The sequence below is a fragment of the Humulus lupulus genome, chromosome 4 (genome assembly GCF_963169125.1).
Source record: "Humulus lupulus chromosome 4, drHumLupu1.1, whole genome shotgun sequence".
NCBI lineage: Eukaryota > Viridiplantae > Streptophyta > Magnoliopsida > Rosales > Cannabaceae > Humulus > Humulus lupulus.
The window spans coordinates 85,246,894-85,263,518 of NC_084796.1; the positions used below are offsets into that span (position 1 = coordinate 85,246,894).

The window sequence follows — 16,625 nt, forward strand, 5'->3', positions numbered from 1 at the left end:
GTTGTACCCGAGCTGCCTCAACAAGGTACGTGTTGATTTTTAGGGCATACACATAACATCTACTACCTAGTCAATGCTTGGCAGGGGGAAAACAATCTTTAGAATGTGCCTTGTTGGCATTCATCTGTTAATTCTATACATGTCCTCCACATCTTATTTGGCTTTTTTACTAGAACTGGATTTGCCACCCAAACAAGGTATAGGGCTTCGCGAATGAAGTTGTTAGCCCACAACTTTTGAACTTTAGCCTTCAAGGATTTTGACCTCTCATTATTTATGAGCCTCATCTTCTGCTATATTGGGGAAGAATTTTCATCAATGTTGAGTGTGTTACTGATCACATGGGGGCTCATTCCCACCATGTTGGAATGAGACCACGTGAAAACATCTTGGCTCTCGCGTAGGAATGGGATAAGGTCCTCTTGAACTTTTTGACCTAAGCCTCTACTGATTCTTATCACTCTTGAGAGGTTGGTTTCATCTAAAGTTATTTCTCCTAGCTCCTCCCCTGGTTCGACGGCAGTACATTCCAGGCCAGTCAAGGATCGAGATCTTCCTCGTCTTGGTGGATTTTGAGGACCTGATATCTTGGTATTTGGGCCTCCACTTCAAGAAATTCTTCGATGTTTTTCATGACAATGGGATTGGGTTGGTTTCAAAGACACACCGATACATTGTAACACTGTCTGACTTCATTTTTTTCTCCTCGAGCCACTCCGACTCGTGCTTTGGTAGGGAATTTCATGCACAAATGCCTTATGGAAGTGATGGCTCCAAACATTGTACGCTGAAGGGAAATCAACTACTATGATGGTAAAATACTTGAATGCCTGCCATGGCACTTCACCTGGAGTGGCTGGCAACTTGATCTATCCTATAAGGATCATTCCTTCTCCCGAGAAATGAAATAATGGGAAGCACGTGGCTAGAGATATCGGACCTCTAATCCTACCTTGTCAAAAGCCCATTTCAATAGTATGTTCACTGAGCTTCCATTGTCGACGAGGATACGTACCAATATCTTGTTCGCTAATTGGGTCTCGATCACCAATGAGTCATAATCTGGGAAATAGATTCTCCTCGCATCATCCTCTGTGAAGGTGATGGCATGATCTGTCATCCTAGGCATTTGTATGGGATCCTTGTATGGGATCCTGCTCGAGGGAATAGACCTCCTAGCCATGGTTGGGATCTTGGGCGTACCTGTTTTGGGCAGACCTTAATCGGCCTCCCATGTGTGGCCTCCTGAAATGGTGTTTACTCGTTTGTTGGCTCGCGGAGGAACCTATAAAGGCTATCCCTGATCCCCAATAGGTAGAGGCATGTTCGCAACAGGTGGACCCTGGGCTACCGAAGGGGGTGGCGCCAGCTATCCACCTTCGACAGCCCCTAGGCCTTGAAGTGGGCTGACTTTGGCCCCCTATTGTCCCCCCTGATAACTCTAGGATTTAGAAATATTTGTTACACTTTTATACTTAATTTGGTATGAAAATGAGTGATGATTTGTGTTTTTAGTTGTTTAATTTCAAGTTAATTCCATATTTGTTACAAGTGAAATCTATTTGGGAAAGCTTGATAATTAATATTAAAATTATGAAATAAGAATTAAAATGCTCTAATTTTGTGTTGAATGTTTTCTAAGTTGATTTTCGAAGCTTGGAACAAGAATGCAAGCTGAAATTTTATTGATGGAAGTGCAGAATTGCTAAAACTATTGTTGCATCATTCTAGAGTGGGGAGCTGTGTGGACTATTATAGCCCAGCTGGAAAAAATCACTTTTATTTGACTTTGACATACATCGTGAGCAAAGAAAAGTGTCTCACGTGCGTACTTTTGGCAGAAAAGTGGTGGACCAAAAAGAGAAAGATTGAGAATGGACCTTCTAATTTGGGAAAGAAATGGTACCCTAGCTCATAAAAAAAAGGCAGCCACCATTTGAGAAGAGACCCATCATCTTAGAGTTGAAACTAGAGAGAGAAATACCCCAAAGAGAATGAAGAAGAAGAAAAGGAAGAAGGAATACACAAGAGAGAAGGCAAAGGAGTCCCAATCTACATAGTTCATTCTTTATCTTTTACTTTTTTTTATTTCTTCATTATTTCTTTATTTTGTTTTTGATATACTCATGGATAGATTTTATTGGGTATTTTTGAGCATGAATTAATTTTCTTATAGCTAGAATATTAATTAATCCTAGATTTTGAATTTCAACTTTAGTTGTATGGATGTTTTTGGCATTTAATGTGTTTGTTCATTCAAATGTGTTAAATGTTAATTACCCACTTTTGCTTGATCACCAATTGTAGGTTGCTTAGCTAATCTTGATTTTGAAAAAAAAAATAGGATTAGGGGAAATACTTGAATGATGCATGATTATCACCTTGGCTAAGTGTGATTTGTAGATGGTATAGAGATGTAGTATTTACCTTGTATGACCCATTTAAAATTTGGTGCTTAATTAGTGTTCTTAATTCTTGATTTGCATATGAATATGTGTAATTTAGTTTTGAGATCTCATAGCATATAGGTTTGGAAAAATCATATGTTCATTTTTAAATTTCCGGTTAACAAAGTTTAATTGTTAATGCATTCCTCTATGACATTATATTGAACTTACATTGTAGGAGGATTTAATAATTGGGAATTTTACACAAAGTACAAAAATTGGCACAATTTTTACTTATTTATTGACATACAATTTTGTTTACTTTTATACTGTTTTCAATTTACTTTTATACTATTTATTTTTTTTATTACACATATACTGTTTTTGAATAAACAGTGCTAATGTCATCTTTTTTTATTACTTGAGCACGCTTACACATTCTCTCTCCACTATTTGCATTCCTTGTTCCTCTTCTTCACGTACCCACTACCTTTGCACGCTCAGACCTCTTTGTATTGGTTCTATACAAACTTTTTAGTTTTTTCTAGTTTTTTTTTTAAATTGAAACTAATTACATTAGTGTGAAAAATCGTTTGATTTTCTATATCTATATAGCTAGTATTATTCCTTCTCAATTGCCATTACCTATTCTTCTCCATCTCCTAAAATACTCAAAAGAACAGTGACTACTTGTTCTTCTTCTGTTGCAAAAAAAAAAAAACCCTAAAATCCTCAAAGTCTAATAGAGAAGTTTCAGTAATGGGGAAGAAGCGCATTGCTAAATCCTCCATAGACAAAGGTTCTAAATCAAACCCAGAGAAACCGACAGCACCGAAAGTCAAATCATCAAGGAAGAGGTTGTATGTGAAGCCATTGAATCTCGTAAAGTAAAAAGGGTAAAATCAAGAGTTGATGAATCTAATCCAACTAAGGAGTCTTCGAGAAAAAAAAAACACACCAAAAGGTTTGTTTAGGGTTTATGTTAGGTGATTTTATTGTCCTTTTTTTGGTGTTATTATATTAGTTAAGTTAGATTGTGATTTTGAGATTGTGTATTTTTTAGATTTATGGTTGATATATTTTTGTTCAGATTTCGTTGTTGTTTATATTTATTATTGTTCTCGTGTTGTTATTTATTTTGCCATTGTTTTCTAGTTAATCACGTTGTCATATTTTGAGGATTTATGTTTTCATTTTATCATGTTGATAATGCATACAATATGTTTGGTTTAATGCTTAAGTGAGATTTGTAATGGTCAGTGTTATCCATATTTTCCACCTATGACACGTGGCACGGCCAAACAGGTCCATGTGCCCATTGAAGAGGCCCAGGCCCAACCTGGGCCTAGTGAACGATGAACAAGTAAACCCCATCGGCCTGGACCATACCAAACCTAGTTATTGGAAAGTAGTGTGAGCATAGCGAAGGGGCCAGAAGTAAGGTGCATGCCTAAATCACCTTCTTGATTGTATTCAGTCTATACCCTCCGGTATGTAAATTATGATGGCGGACGATCCATTCTAGGAGACAGATCCCATCAAGTGGGATCCAGGAGAAGACACTGCCATCAAGGTGTCTGCCTTAGTAAATGAACCCAGGTTCTGGTAAACAAACCAGGACTTAGGTAAATGAACTCGGATCACCTAGTCGGATAGAACAAGTCTAGTCCTTCCTATAGCTGGCGTGTCCCCGAGAAATCCAGAATGGGGTACGCACGGAATGTACACTATTCGTAGGAAACGGTACTGCCACTACTCTGACAGATTCTGTCCCCAGGATATCCTTGGTAGCCCACGCGGATCAGTCCATGCTTACGTACAAAGGACAGTTGTATGGCTTCCCCACGCCTAAGACGGCCTAATGGGCCCAGATTAACAACACTTAATTATGCTACATTTCTTGTATTATGGCTCCATTAGTGAGAAATTGTAATTATATCCTTATTGGGCCCGAATTAGTCCAGCCCAAGTGACTGCCTATAAATAGGATCAGTGGTGCACTATAGCGAGGATCCCAGATTTTATCTTGTAAGCAAAACGTTGGTGAACTTGCAGAAAATCTCCATTGTAAAAACTCTCTAAAGCCTAATACTAGTGACTCGTAGACTAAGGCTCATTAACGCCCCAACCACATAAAAACTGTGATATTATTTATTTCTTAGCCTTTCTTTCTAGCTCTTATCTTTTAATATATTTATAGTTTCTAAAAAACTCAGTAAATATTTTGTTGCTTTCATTGAGAGCTGAAGAAAGCTTGAATCAACCTTGATCATCTGCGAAAATGGTGAACACTAGACATAATGTGTTTGATCCTGCTCACCAGCAACAACAAGACAACGGAAAACCATTGCAAAATCAACCACTTCTTCAAGACCAACCAAAGGATGTGCCTTATCATGGGCCTCTGCCTGACGACTCCCAGAACTTTGGAGAAGGGGGTGAATGCGATGAAGACTACTACGAGGAGGACAGAGGGATATATGAAAACTACGAGGCTAAGAATCCCATTGATCCTGACGGGAAGGACGTGGAACCCGAGCAAGAAGATCCAGAAGTGGTCCGTCTGAGGCAGCAAGTCTTGGAGCAAGAAGCAAGAATGGCAGAATAGCAGGAGACCACCCGCTAGATGCAAGAGTCCCTCCATGCTCTTCAAGCTTTTATTACTACGCATGGATTTATAGCAAATCCCTCATTCCACCCCTAGGAACGCAACCGCTTGTCCCACCTACAAGGACTGGCGTGCCCAAAAACGCAACCCACATTCCTCCTCTGGGATGATCCCATCATCCTGGAGTCGTTCCAACAAACCAAGTTAAAGAAAAAAGGAAAGCCAAAGAGGTCTATCCCGTCAAAAAAGCAAACCCCCACAAGAAATTTTCTTCCGCTCCAAAAACTGGGGCTGACTCAGGGCAATTCCCCATACAAGAATGGATGAATCCTATCCCAGGACAGAATCATCCGAACAATCTGCAGGGGCAGCGCCTGTAGGGTACTAAGTCCCAGAACGTCCCCAGACACGACGATCAGGGAAGATGTTTTTATCCTAGTGCTTCTATGAACAAGGATCACGGAGGGCGCAGGCACAGAGAAGATCTAGACAAAAGATCCCGCATGGATTTGCGAGATGGGCTCAACGCTCAAATGGAGTGGGCCCAAAAAGAAAAAAATTTCCCTCAAGGAGGTAACTTAAGGAACAATCTCAACGACAGAAAGAATGAAAGAGTTCCTCTACAGGATGGAATGGCCAGGCAGTTCATGGAATAACTAGCCACTCTAAGAAAGGTCACGAACCGCTTGGTCTGTGATCGCAAAAATATATATACGCAAGTGCACGCAATCGATTCAAGTAATATATGATAAGTAGAGTATCGTTCCCATGAAGACTGTTTTCCAATTACCAACAATTGTTTTTTTTTATTTCTATTTGGCAACTAAAATTTTGATTTTTGAATTTAATTTTAAAATTGAAAATAACTTTGAACAAAAACAACTAATTAAAAGATTTTAAAATCACTATTAAAAAGACCTAGGGTGTTAATTTCGTCAACTTTTCATTATGCTAACTTTATTAATCAATTCTAGATTTCTTTCTTCCTATTCTAATAGCAGGTTAACCTAAAACGATTCCTAATCTTTTTCAAGATATAAGATCTCAACCTATATGTAGGTTTTCTACATCTCTGTGGTAAATGTAAACATATAGAAGGCATTAAGTATGGAAACCTAATACTACACAAGTCGTACAGGTACTTTCATCCAATATGCAACCTATGTCTATATAATGATAGCATATTCAATTCTCATCTTTCGAATTTTGAATCAAAATCATAAAATCAAGCAAATATTGATCAAGTATTTACTAGCATTAAACACACATTATATAGATTAGAATAGAGAAGAAAAATCAATAGAACATAAAAATTAAATTAGATAGAAATCCAAGTAACTACATTAAACCCTAGATAAAAATTGTTTAGTTCATATCAGACATGACTAAATCAACAAAATAATAATTCAAAAACATAAGATTCATAAACTTAAAGAAGAAAAAAATATATAAATTGCAAAATAACTAGCATAAGAATCACAAGTAGTCTCTAAAAACGTAATCAAAAACTGACCTAATGACTTAATTAAACCCTAAATATAAATTTATAGTAAAAAATATCCAAAGCTGTGTTTTTTTCCTATGCGGGCCGCGACTTGGCCTTCTCTGGGTCGCGGCCCGTGTCTATTTTTGAGCCTTTTACTTCCGTGATAAATCCTCAGGCGCCGCAACTTAAACATCATCAAGTCGCGGCCCGTGTCTTATTTTTCCCTTAGCTGAGCCTCTGTTTTCCTCTTGAGTTGCGACTTGTAAGTCCAAGTCACAACACTAATTCCATCTAGCAGCTATGCGTCTCTTACTTCGCCTTGAGTCGCGACCCTAATTCAATTTTTTCTCATATTAGGTCCTTCAACTCATCTCTTCATCAAAACCCGTCTTTTAATCATCCTTAGCGTTATTTTGAGTCCAACAACCGCCAAGATCCTCATTTTTCAACCATTTTCATTTCTTTTTACATTATTCTTGTGATTCATCGCACCATCCTACAACAAAGACAAACAAAAGTGTAATCTTGCACAAAACACACATAAAGACTCAAGATTACCACAAAAACACATTCTACAATGACGTTAAAATGAAGTTATGAAAGGTCCCATGAAATCTATTCGCCACACATCAAACAGTTCAACCTTCAGAATTCCAGTCGTTGGCATTTGATCTCTTTTGGATATATTACCGGTCCTTTGGCAACAATCACATCTCTTAACAAAGGCATTAGGATCTTTAAATAACGTAGGCCAATAAAACCCAGATTGCAAAAATTTTGTTGCTGTCCTTGTTCCCCCAAAGTGACCCCCATAATGTAAAGTATGGCAGTGAGTAAGTATGGAAATCATTTCCTCTTCTAGGACACATCTTCTAATCACTTGATCAGCACAATGAAGAAAAAGAATGGGTTCATCCCAATAATAATGCTTCACTTCCGAATAGAACTTTTTTAGTTGCTTCCTTGACATGTCTGGAGGCACAACTTTAGCTACGAAATTGTTAACATAATATGCAAACCATGGTATCTTCTCTTCACCTTCAATTGAAAATAATTGTTCATCCGAAAAAATTTCATCAATTGGCTCCTCGTTAGCATTATGATCATCTTCTTTTTCAAATCTAGATAAATGATCAGCTACTACATTTTCTGTCCCCTTCTTATCTCAAATTTCCATATCAAACTCTTGCAATAATAAGACCCATCGAATCAGGCGATGTTTAGCATCCTTTTTAGTCATAAGATACTTAATAGCTGAATGATCTGTGTAAACAATCACCTTATTACCAATTAAATATGGCCTAAACTTTTCAAATGCAAAGACTATTGCAAGTAATTCCTTCTCAGTAATTGCATAATTTAATTGAGCATCACTCAAGGTTCATCTAGCATAATAAATCGTTTTGAATACCTTGTCAACTCACTGTCCAAGAATTGCTCCTACTACATAATCACTAGCATCACACATTAATTCAAAAGGAATTTCCCCATTTGGTGATACAACAATTGGAGCTATTACTACTTTTTCCATCAGTGTGTCAAACGCCTTTAAACAATCAGAATGAAAGTTGAATACTACACCATTCATAAGTAAAGTAGATAAGGACTTTGAAATTTTTAAAAAATCCTTTATGAACCTCCTATAAAATCCAACATGGCCCAAGAAACTTCAAACCCCTTTAACAGACACTGGAGGAGGTAAATTTTTTATTGTTGATATCTTGGTCCTGTCTACCTCAATTCCATGACGTGAAATCTTGTGGCCCAAGACTATTCCTTCTGTCAACATAAAGTGACATTTCTCCAAGTTTAATATTAAGTTTGACTCCTCACATCTTTTAAAAACCCTTTCAAAATTAAGCAAACATACATCAAAAGAGGGTCCAAAGACTGAAAAGTCATCCATAAAAATTTTGATTCCTTTTTCCACTGTATCTAAAAAAATTGACATCATACATCTTTGAAAGGTAGCGGGAGCATTACATAACCCAAATGGCATCCTCCTAAAGGAAAATGTTCCATAAGGGCATGTGAAAGTAGTCTTTTCCTGATCCTTCGGTGCTATAGGAATTTGATGGTATCCCGAATATCCATCTAAGAAATAATAATAAGGATGTGTTGCCAATCTATCTATCATTTGATCAACAAAAGGTAAAGGAAAATGGTCTTTCATGGTTGCTTTATTTAGTTTATGGTAATCAATACAAACTCTCTAACCCGTCACTGTACGAGTTGGAATAAGTTCATTATTATTATTTTTAACCACCGTCATGCCACCTTTCTTTGGAACTACCTGGACCGGACTAACCCAACCACTATCAAATATTGGGTAAATTACCCCTGCATCCAACCATTTAAGGATTTCTTTCCTTACCACTTCTTTCATTCAAAGATTGAGCCTCCTTTGAGCATCAATACTAGGCTTACTATCCTCCTCCATTAATATACGGTGCATCACTGTTGAAGGACTAATACCCTTAATATCCGCCAAAGTCCATCCAATTGCTAATTTGTGAGCCCTTAATACCCTAAGATGCTTCTCTTCTTCAGTCTCAGATAAAGAAGTTGAAATAATAACTGGGAGAGTATCATTCTTCCCCTGATAAGCGTACTTAAGATGATCAGGTAAGGGTTTTAACTCAAGAGTTGGTGGTTTCTCAATGGATAGTAGAGGTCTCTCAGGCACTTACCCTAATTCCTCATATTTCTTTTTATAGATTTGCCTTGATGACTTCAACCACTTAACATACTCACTGACTTTAGTACCAACACACTCTTTAGGACTTGCAATCAAACTCAACTCAAGTGGATCCTCAATAGACTGGACCCTTTTACTTGGTTCCTCCAATACACTAACACGAAAACAACTTTCACTAGCTAAAGGATACTTCAAGGCTTTGAAAACATTAAAAACAACCTTGTCACCTTGTACTCTGAGCCTTAACTCACACTTCTAAACATCTATCAATGGTTGCCTCGTGGCTGAAAATGGTCGTCCCAATATAATGGGCACGTCCTCATCTTCCTCTATATCTAATACAATGAAATCTGCTGGGAAAATGAACTTATCTACCTTTACTAGAACGTCCTCTATAATACATCTAGGATGTATTAACGAACGATCAGCCAATTGAAGAGTAAAAGTAGTGGGTCTAGCTTCCCCTAAACCAAGTATTTTAAATACAGACAGCGGCATTAAATTTATGCTTGCACCTAAATCACATAAAGCTCTCTCACAATGAAAGTTCCCAATGGTGCAAGGTATAGTAAAGCGTCCCAGATCTCTTAACTTTTGAGGAAGCTTCTTTTGAATAATTGCACTACACTCTTCAGTTAATGCAACAGTTTCATAATCCTCCATTTTCCTTTTATTAGACAATATCTCCTTTATAAACTTCACATAACTAGGCATTTGTTCTAAAGCCTCTGCAAAGGGGATGTTAATGTGAAGTTTCTTAAATACTTCGAGGAATTTGGAGAATTTTTTGTCAAGATTATCCTTTCAAAACCGTTGAGGATATGGAATCTTTGGTGTAGGCTCAGTGTATTTTGGTTTTTCTTTTTTTGGAAGGTCTTCAGTAACCTCCTCTTGTATTGGACTAGTAACTTGTTCTTCTCTATATTCTTCCTTTTTTTCATCCACTATAGGTCCATCATACTTAGTCCCACTCCTCAAAGTGATAGCTTGACATTGTTCTTTAGGATTTACCTCTGTGGAACTAGGAAAAGTCCCTTGATGTCTATTAGAAAACATTTGAGCCAATTGACCTATTTGTGTCTCCAAACTTCTGATTGAAGACCTTGTCTCTGTCATAAATTGATTTAATTGGTCTGGCTGAATTATTGGGGGGTACATTTGATGATGTAGTGGTGGATGTGATGGGTGTGGGTTTGGATCATAATATGGTCTCGAATGTAATCCATAAGTTGGTTGATGAGGGGGGTGGTTGAGGTGGGTACTGCGAATATTGTGGTTGTAACCCTTGATTATTTTTCCAAGATAGATTAGGGTGGTTTTTCCAAGCAAGCGCATAGGAATTTGAGTAAGTGTTGGGTGCATGTCTTGAAAAATTACCTATAACCTATGCCTGTTCCAAGGGCATATTATTTACATCAGTTGAGCAACTAGCTATGCTTGGGCATTGTTCATAAGAATGAGGTCGTCCACAAATCTCACAACTCACAACATTTTGAACTTGCATTGCTTGTGCGGCGAGATTAGTTTGATGTAATTGTTTGGTTAGAGATGCTACTTGAGTAGTCATTAATGCTATTGGATCAACTTCTAAGACTCCTGCTACTTTCTTATTCTCGCGCTCAGTAGGCCAATTATAATTATTCATAGCCATCTCTTCCAATAACTCATATGCTTCATTAGTGCTTTTTCTCATAAACGCTCCTCCTGATGCTGCATCTATAATTGTCCTTGTATTTCCCCCCAAACCATGTAAAAAGTATGAACTAACAGCCACTTCTCTATTCCATGATGTGGGCATTTCCTTTGCAACTCTTTAAATCCTTCCCATGCATCATACAAAGACTCCTCATCCAGTTGATGGAAGTTGTTAATCTCTCCTCTTATTCTGGAGGAAAATATTTACCAAGGAAACTCTGAGCTAAATCTTCCCAAGTAAGTATAGAGTTGGCTTGTAAAGAATAGATTTCATGGGACCTTTCCCATCATCAACCAAATCTTAGCTCTATCCCTTAGTGAAAATGGAAATATTCTCAATCTTACAGCATCGTTACTCACCCCATTCATTTTGAGTGTTGCACATAACTCCAACAAATTTGTGATATGTAGATTTGGATTCTCATTTGGTAACCCTCCAAATTGTACACAATTTTGTACGATCTAAAAAAATTGAGGGTTTTATCTCAAAATCATTTGCCTCAATAGTGGGAGGACGAATGCTTGAATGTATCCCCGTAACAGTAGGGAGTACATAGTTTCGTAATGGTGGATCGGCTTCAGCTGCATTACCCATATTTTCATTATTGACAACGTTATTTGCGTTCTCAGCCATGGTGAAATCCAACCTTTTCTTTATCTTTCGATTCTTTCTGCACGTTCTCTCAATTTCAAGATATGTTGGTATGATTTCATTTTGTCTATTTCCTTACATATACCAAGAATTCCTGAAACACAATATAGCCTTGATCCAAATAAATGTTAAACAATAAAAATAAAAAATAAAAATACCAAATTACAACAAATAACAATTAACTATGATATTGGAAATTAAGTCCCCAGCAACGGCGCCAAGAACTTGATCGCGAAAATATATACAAAAGTGCATGCAATTGATTCAAGTAATTTATGATAAGTAGAGTATCGTTCCCACGAAAACTGTTTTCCAATTACCAACAATTTTTTTTTATTTCTATTTGGCAACTAAAATTTTGATTTTTGAATTGAATTTTAAAATTGAAAAATAACTTTGAACAAAAACAACTAATTAAAAGATTTACAATCACTATTAAAAAGACCTAGGGTGTTAATTTTGTCAACTTTTCATTATACTTACATTGTTAACCAATTCTAGATTTCTTTCTTCTTATTCTAATAGTAGGTTAACCTGAATCGATTCCTTTTCTTTTTCAAGATATAAGATCTCAACCTAAATGCAGGTTTTCTATATCTCTGTGATAAACTTAAGCATATAGAAGGCATTATGCATGGAAACCTAATTGCTACACAAGTCATACAGGTACTTTCATCCAATATGCAATCTATGTCTATATAATGATAGCATATTCAATTCTCATCTTTTGAATTTTGAATCAAAATCATAAAATCAAGCAAATATTGATCAAGTATTTACTAGTATTAAACACACATATATAGATTACAATAGAGAAGAAAAATCACTAGAACATCAAAATTAAATTAGATAGAAATCCAAGTAACTACATTAAACCCTAGATAAAAATTGTTTAGTTCATATCAGACATTACTAAATCAACAAAATAATAATTCAAAAACATAAGATTCATAAACTTAAAGAAGAAAGAAAAATATAAAACTACAGAATAACTAGCCTAAGAATCACAATTAGTCTCTAAAAACGTAATCAAAAACTGACCTAATGACTTAATTAAACCCTAAACACAAATTTATAGTAAAAAATAACCAACGCTGTGTAACGCCCTGGATAGCCAGGACCGCTGCACTGTGTACTTATAAAAGTGTGAGACTTGCTAATCAAGTCATTAGTTTAAAAAACGTGTCACTAAACATGTATGAGCTAGGGTTTAAAAGGTTTTGGTCTCAAAAGTTTCATTTAATTTAATCAAGTAGTTATATACACGGGATCCCAAAAGAAACAGAGTTAAAAGTAGGTTTATAGACTTCCAAAATACATAAACAACTGTTAGCCATACTAAGGCAAAATAGACAATCTCTGGGTCTCGTGTCCCTGCCTAAACCTCAACCGTGGCGGCTGAGCAGCTGGCCATGTACATTCCGCTCATAGAGCTCTCCATATCAAGGCTGATTGAGTCTACCCTTGCCTTTACCTGCACCATGTAGTACCCATGATCCAAGGCCTAGCAAGAAAACATGATGTGCAACACAAGCAGTAATAACAGATAACAACTCACTAGGCATGAACTCTCATCATATAATCCACATTAATCAATCAGCATAAATTCAGAATCATGGATGCAACCAAACACTTATAACATTCATATCACATAATAATCAGGACCGACGACTTAGGCCGTACCCTCTGTTTACCCCACTGACTCCAGCCCGCTTAAACCGAGCTCAGTGCATATTAAGCTGTCCTTGGCTACCAGTGGCCAAGCCGCGCCCTGTGCGCTAGTGTAACCCTTGGCACCCTTAGGTCGTTGGTTCACTAATTAGCTTGCATGGCATAATACCATCTTTTCAAGCATACACAATAGGGAACCCTTAGTCCCATTACATATATTCAACTAGGTGTAGTTTTCTTACCTTTAATATTTGTGGTTTCGGATTACGAGCAACGCTCCTCAAGCACGATCCGTTCCTGAGCCTAAGCTTTTATCACCTAGTCACAACCAAGGTATTGGGTTTCATTAATATCCAAATATAGATTTCTGAGTACAAAACTAACTTCTGGGATATCGAATCCCACCAAGCACGGTGGTGAAATTGATCCTAAGCACTCTAGGTTCGATTCCTGTCCTTAAAAATCCCTAACGTTCAAGTGCACAACTAAGGGTTGTGGCCCTTGAAGCTTAGCCACGGCCCTAGCCTCAAAATAGAACCAAGGACCACCCTAGGCAAAGACACACCCCGCGGCCCTTGCAATGGGCGTCGCGGCGCTCACCCCTAGCCGAGCCTCCTTGGCTCATCTTCAACCTAAGGCCGCAGCGCTCTAGAACAGAATCGCGGCCCTTCCCTTCGAGCCCAGAAAACCCACCATTTTCAACATCTAAACCTCATCCAAAGCCATCCCAAAGCTTCCCATTTCAACACCCAACAACCCCAACACTTTCAGAGCAAGTTAAGCCACACAATTCAACAGAAAATTCAACCTAAAACTCATAGAAATCACACTCTTAATTCCTGAAACTTAAGAACATAAACACTCAAAGCTAACCAATCAAAAACTCAAATTCAAACCTCTAATTCGTGAATTAAAGCTTACCTCTTCAGTTGGATCCTTTCTCTATTCAAAACCCAGCTAGTTTCCAAAGCTTTCCAGCTCAAATTCCACCCTAAACATCAATGGTACAAACTCCTCAATACCCAGCTGAAAACTCAGAATTTTTAAACCAAAGAGAGAGAAATCCCTGCTTACCTTAGAGTTGATTCAATTCCTTGGATGAGTCTTGAACTAAGCCTCAGAATCCAGCCTCATTTCCCAGCAATTCCCAGCTCAAAAGTCCTAGAATTTCGCTGCTTCTCCTTTGAGTTTTCACCTAGTTTCCCCTTGTGTTTTCCTTGAGAGAGAAGATAGAAGAGCTGAGAAAAGTTAATAGGTTGGTTTATTTCTTTCTACGGGTTTCCTTGAGTTTTTCTTATTCGCTAAGTTAATCCCAAGGCTCGGGGTGCCGAAAACGTCCCCGAGGGCAAAACGGTAAAATCCCCCAATATTCCCGCCTAGACTTCCTAACCTCAAATATATCTCCATATATTTATTTTCATAACCCGATAGTCTAAATAACAACCCGATACCTAAAATACCCCTGACTTATCCAAAGTCAACTATTAAGCCCTGTTGTGATTTTTCCCCACTAACTAGCCCTAGGATCGCCTCGAGTCGTGCTCTGCTGACCTACCCACATAATAATGTGGTTCTCACAATTATCATATATACATATCACATTAATACCAATATAATCATACAAGCATTATTAATCATATAATTATGCTTGTAAATCTATAAAATCATTCAAATCACATTAAACCCAATAATGCCCTCCTGGCACACTAATCAAGGCCCTTAAGCCTCACTAGCGAATTTGGGGTCGTTACACGCTGTGTCTTTTTCCTATGCGGGCCAGGACTCTTCCTTCTCTAGGTCGCAGCCCGTGTCTGCTTTTGAGCCTTTTACTTCCGTGATAAATCCTCAGGCGCCGCGACTTAAACATCATCAAGTCACATCCCATGTCCAATTTTTCCCTTTGTTGAGCCTCTGTCTAAGTCGTGACTTGTAAGTCCAAGTCGCGACACTAATTTCATCCAGCAACTATGCATCTCTGACTTCGCCTTGAGTCATGACTTATAAACCCAAGTTGCGACCCTAATTCAATTTTTTCTCAGATTAGGTCTTTCAACTCATCTCTTCATCAAAACTCGTCTTTTAATCATCCTTAGCCTAATTTTGAGTCCAACAACCGCCAAGAGCCTCGCTTTTCCACCATTTTCACTTCTTTTTACATTATTCTCATGATTCATCACACCATCCTACAACAAAGACAAACAAAAGCGTAATCTTGCACAAAACACACATAAAGACTCAAGATTACCACAAAAACACATTCTAAAATGACGTTAAAATGAAGTTATCAGTCTGGAAACAAGAAGGCGGAGGTTCTGATTCTGAAGATGAGGAAAAGGTGTCATGTGCCAAGAACATCCTAGACGTCATGTTACTAAAAGGGTTCAAGATGCCGGACATACCCGCCTATACTGGAAACAGTGACCCCAGAGATCATTTGTCGCGCTACGATTGCATGATGACTGTAACCCATGTTTCTGACAATGGCAAATGCATGTGCTTCTCAATCACTTTAGCTGTACCCGTCGAAGAGTGGTGGAAAAGGCTCAAGACGGGATCAATCCAATCTTTGTCCAAATTGCAATCAGCTTTCTATAAACAATTTGTGGCCGCCCAAAAACTGGACATGGAAGTCAGTGAGCTGGCCAACATCAAGCAATATCCTACTGAAACCCTTAGGGCTTACATTCAACGCTTCATGGAGGAAGCCTCAAAGACTAAGGTGGATGATAGACAGTGCCTAGTAGCTCTCCAATCCAGAATTAGAGTTGGATCCCCTCTCTGGGATGACATGCAACGCAGCAAGACGGCCACCCTCGAAGAATTTATAAGGATGACACAAGGCTTCATCAACTAGGAAGAGACCTGAATCCAAGCCTTCGGATGGTAGCCAGCATCCCAGTCCATAGCACAAACCCTTCCTAGGTATGGAGCTCAGTACCTAGAAAACCTCTATCAGGCACCTCCAGCGGTGTCTGGATCCCTCGGGATGTCGTTCATGGCCTAGACTGTCTATAGACCCACTTCATTAGGATATGCTCCAGCTCTGTCAGCCCCTTTCTCTGGTTAAGGAGCAGCACCAACCGGATATAGTGCTCCGGAGATACCCAACCATCCCAGACCAGAGCGACTGAGGAAAGCATCCACCCTTCCCATGGAAAAATATTTGGCAAAATTAAGAACCAGTCCGAGCCCACGAAGAAGGTAAAGAGCGGGTACGAACCCCAATATACGAAGTATACAAACTTTGTGGATACCCGGGAAAACATCTACCTGGCAATGGGCAACGTAGTCCATTACCAGAAACCAAGCCCCATGTTTAAAGGGGGAAAGAATTTGAGCGAAACCAACAAAAGGTGTGCCTACCATAAGGACGTGGGCTACACAATCGAAGAATGCCATAAGCTGAAGGATGAGATCGAAAATTTGAT

General features: G+C 38.3%; 1 non-coding gene across 1 annotated transcript; it reads left to right on the top strand.

Annotated features, from left to right (window-relative positions):
- The first annotated feature begins 10,959 nt into the window (after nt 1–10,959).
- Nucleotides 10,960–11,066, top strand: LOC133833553 (small nucleolar RNA R71). The gene has a single exon (XR_009892928.1). It is a non-coding gene; the product is annotated as a small nucleolar RNA R71 (small nucleolar RNA).
- Nucleotides 11,067–16,625: the final 5,559 nt, after the last annotated feature.